Here is a 4851-nt window from a genome sequence, read left to right as displayed (position 1 = left end):
AATAGAAGGGAAAGGGATAAGAGAAGGGTCACAGTAACAGAAGGGAGGGCAGATTGGGGGAAGGGATAATCAGAATACATGCCATCTAAGGTGGGGGAAGGGGAGGGATGGAGAGAAAATTTGCAGGCTTCAACCTCCTTTGAGGCTGAGATTTTCTAGGCACCCAGACGAGAGACAGCTAGGCAGCCCCGCCAGCCCACGGGATGCTGGATCCTGCTGCAGACCTCGTGTCTCCCGCCGGCTCCTCGTGTTTTCCTCTACGGTCCCGAGCACATAGTATGATCATTAGGTGTTCAGTTTCCCAACAACTGTCTATGGAAAATCAAGGGAAGTGGGCCATGGTTGCCATGAGCAACTTTGAACAGCGGGACACCTTTAGAGAAGCTTGATCAAGGTGCCATCACCGTGAGACCCTCCAGATCAGGACTCCGGCAGAGTTCCTCTATCTCGTCTTGCTCAATCAGTGGAGGTTATCTTTCCATTTCTCCTCTGCCTCCTGGGAAGCAGCAGAAAGCCAGCATTCATCATGGTTGGATTTAAACCTACAGATGTGCCTCCAACAGCCACTGGAAAGTTCCTCAGGGCTGGCATCGCTGCCTGCATCGCTGACCTCATCACCTTCCCCCTGGACATAGCCAAAGTCCGGCTGCAGATTCAAGGAGAGAGCCAGGGGGCCATCTGAGCTTCCTCTACCAATGCCCAGTATCGGGGTGTCATGGGCACAATTCTGACCATGGTGAAGACTGAGGGCCCTGGCAGTCTGTACAATGGGCTGGTGGCTGGGTTGCAGCGCCAGATGAGTTTTACCTCTGTCTGCACTGGCCTCTATGACTCTGTCAAGCAGTTCTACACCAAGGGATCTGAGCATACAGGCATTGGGAGCCGCCTCCTGGCATGCTGCACCACAGGGGCACTGGCAGTGGGCATAGCCCAACCCACAGATGTGGTGAAGGTACATTTCCAGGCCCAGGCTCATGCAGGTGGAAGCCGGAGATACCAGGGTACAGTGGATGCCTATAAGACTATTTGCCGGAGAGGAGGGCCTTCGGGGCTTATGGAAAGGAACTTCACCTAATGTTGCCCGCAATGCTATCCTCAACTGTGCTGAGCTGGTGACCTATGATCTCATCAAAGATGCCCTCCTGAAGGCCCATCTCATGACTGATGACCTTCCATGCCACTTCACATCAGCCTTTGGGGCTGGCTTCTGCACCACCATCATTGCTTCCCCCGTGGATGTGGTCAAGACAAGATACATGAACTCTGCCGCGGGCCAGTATGCCAGTGCTAGCCACTGCACCCTCACCATGCTTCGGAAGGAGGGACCCCAAGCCTTCTACAAAGGGTTCATGCTGTCCTTCCTCTGCTTGGGCTCCTGGAATGTAGTGATGTTTGTCACCTAGGAGCAACTGAAACGGGCCCTGATGGTCGCTCGCACTTCCCAGCAAGTTCCTTTCTGAGACCTCTCCTGCTAGCTTTTCTGCTTTGTGGCCCACTTTGAGTCCAGACCCCATCCTGCCTCTCCTCCCCATTTTTCCCTTATTCCTCTCCTCCCCTGCCTTAGCATTGAAGGGACCCCCTCCACCTTAGTTAGCCCCATTTAAACCTTCTCCAGCCTATTTCTGCCATTACAACCTCACCCAGTTCTTAAGCTCCTTCTAATAAAGTCAGACCAGAACCCAAAAAAAAAATTCTTTTTCTATGCAACTGGGAAACAAGATATACAGGTAATGGGGTATAGAAATCTATCTCGCCCTACTGGAAAATAGAAGGGAAAGGAATAAGACAAGAGTCACAGTGACAGAAGGGAGGGCAGATTGGGGGAAGGGATAATCAGAATACATGCCATCCAAGGTGGGGGAAGGGGAGGGATGGAGAGAAAACTTGAAACTCAAAATCTTGTGGAAGTTAATATTGAAAAGTAAAAATAAATTAATAAAAAGGTTAAAAAAAGAAATAAAAAAGCAGTTAAATAAGTGCAGGAATTTTCAGTGCTCATTCCTGGCCTACGTCAATATAACAAAAAAAAAAAGACAGTACTGCCTAAGTTAATTGACAGCTTTAGTGCTATATCAATTAAGCTACTAAAGAGGATACTTCACAGAGCTAGACAAAATAATAAAATTCACTTTTAGAAACAAAAGACCTCAAGTATAAAGAGAAATAATGAGAAAAGTGGGAATGAGTGGGGGAAATAGCACTTTTAAATGTCAAATTATTCTACAAGTCAGCAATTATCAGAAATTATTTGGTACTGAATAAAAAAAATAGAAAAACATATCAGTGAAATAGTTAAGGAAGAATCGGGAACAAATTAACTAAATAATTCATTGCTAGATAGGACTAAGAACATGAATTTCTTATGAAAAAAATCTTTTGTATTTAGCAACAAGTTCTGGGAAAATTGGAAAATATTGTGGCAGAAATTAAGTGTAGATTATCACTTATATCATACACCCCAATAAACACGAATACTCAACATGAATACATGACCTGAATATTAGAGGTCATACTATTAAAAAACTAAGAGAGAAATCTTTGACTAGGGTGAAAATTCTTAATCAAACAAGCGAGAAAGATGACCACAAAAGATAAATTAGATAATTTCAAGTACATACAATAGCAAAGGTTGTGAATAGACAAAATCAATGTCACTAGAATAAGAAGGACAACTTGGTGGAAAAAACTATAAGTCAAATATCTTTATGAAGGGTCTAATCTCCAAGATATATAGATAACTAATAGAAATATAAGAAACCAAAGCCATTCCAAAATAGATAAGTAGTCAAAGGATATGAACAAGCAGTTTTCAAAAGAAAAATGGCAAACTATTAACAAATATATACAGGTTGCTCCAAATTACTGATAAGAAAAAAATCAAATTCAAATTTAAACAACTCAAACCCAGTAAATTGACAAAAACGAAGAGATATGGGGTTGTGGAAAGATAGGCACACTGAATTGAGGCAATAATGTTGGAAAACAATTTGGAATTATGCTAAGAAAATGACTAAAATGTTTATGCTCTTTGATTCAGAAATTCCACTACCTAAGTGTATACCATCAGATGGCCAAAGATAAAAAGAAATCTCTGATATTCATTCAGTCAGTCATTCACTCATTCATTCTTTCTTTTAAAAAAATTTAATATTTTAGTTTCCCCCAATTAAATATAGAAACAATTTTAAGAATTCATTTTAAAAATTGAGTTCCAAATGTCCTCCCTACCTCCTCACCCCCCTCATTGAGAAGACAAGCAGTTCAATATGTTATACATGCATGATCATGCAGAACATATTTCCATATTAATCATATTGTAAAAGAAAACATAGACTAAAATGAAACTCAAGAAAATAAAGTAAAAGAAAGTCTTATAAATTTGGCTCAGTTCTCTACATGTTTGAGAAATGAGACCCTTATCAGAGAAATTTGTTGTAAAATTTTTCTCCCAGTTTTCTGCTTCCTTTATACTTGGCTGCATTTGTTTCATTTCTACAAAACCATTTTAATTTGATATACTCAAAATTTACTATCTTATAGCTTGTAATGCTCTCTATCTCTTGTTTGATCATACATTCTTCCCTTCTCCATAGGTCTGACAGGTAAAATATTCCATGGTCTCCTAATTTGCTTATGCTATCATCCATTATGTCTAAATCATGTGCTCATTTTGACCAAATCTTGGTAAATTGTCTGAGATATTGTCTATACCTAGTTTCTGCCAAACTTCTTTCCAGTTTTCCCAGCAATTTTTGTTAAATAATGAGTTCTTATTCCCAAATCTTGGATTTTTATGTTTATCAAACAAAAGATTACTATGGTCATTTACTACTATGTATTATGTACCTCATCTATTCCAGTGATCAACAAATCTATTTTTAACATGTACTAGGTTGTTTTGATGATTACTGCTTTGTAATACCGTTTGAGATCTAGTACTGCTAAGCCACCTTCCTCCACATTTTTCCTATTGATTCCCTTGATATTTTTGTTCTCTTTGATATCTTTTGTTCTTTCTATTATTTCTTTTTAGCTTTATAAGATAATGTTTTTGGCAATTTGATTGGTATGGCATGGAATAAGTAAATTAGGTAGAATTTAGGTAGAATTGTCAATTTTATTATATTGGATCAGCCTATTCATTAGCAATTAATATTTCTCCAGTTGTTTAGATCTGACTTTATTTGTGTGAAAGTCTTTTATAATTGTGTTCACTATAGTTCCTGGGTTTGTCTAGGCAGGCGGACTCCCAAGTATTTTATATCATCTAGAGTTACTTTAAATGGAATTTTTCTTTCTATCTGTTGCTGCTGGGCTATGTTGGTAATATATAAAATGCTACGGATTTATGTGGGTTTATTTTATATCCTGCAACTTTTCTGAAATTGTTAATTAGTTTCAATTACTTTTAAAGTTGATTCTCTAGGATTCCACATACCATCATATCAACTGAAAAGAGTGATAATTTTATTTTCTCATTGCCTATTCTAATTCATTCATTTTCTTTTTCTTCTCTTATTGCTACAGATGGAATTTCTAGAACAATATTGAATAATAGTGGTAATAATGTGCATCTTTGCTTCAACTCTGATCTTATTGGAGAGGCTTCTAGCTTATTCTCATTACAGATAATGCTTGGTGATAGTTTTAGATAGATACTAGGAATTATCTTAAGGAAAGTTCCGTTTATTCATGTGCTTTCTGTGTTGTTTTTTAAATGGGAATGAGTGTTGTCAAAAAGGTTTTTCTGCATCTGTTGAGATAATCATATTAGTTTTCTTGATTTTGTTATTGATATGGTCAATTATGCTGATAGCTTTCCTAATATTGAACCAGCACTGCATTCATGGT

General features: G+C 38.7%; 1 pseudogene; it reads left to right on the top strand.

Annotated features, from left to right (window-relative positions):
- The first annotated feature begins 526 nt into the window (after positions 1-526).
- On the top strand, positions 527-1460 carry LOC118833702 (annotated as a pseudogene).
- Positions 1461-4851: the final 3391 nt, after the last annotated feature.

Source organism: Trichosurus vulpecula, chromosome 1 (assembly GCF_011100635.1).
Source record: "Trichosurus vulpecula isolate mTriVul1 chromosome 1, mTriVul1.pri, whole genome shotgun sequence".
In the NCBI taxonomy this organism is placed as follows: domain Eukaryota; kingdom Metazoa; phylum Chordata; class Mammalia; order Diprotodontia; family Phalangeridae; genus Trichosurus; species Trichosurus vulpecula.
This window is presented reverse-complemented; position numbering and strand designations above follow the sequence as displayed.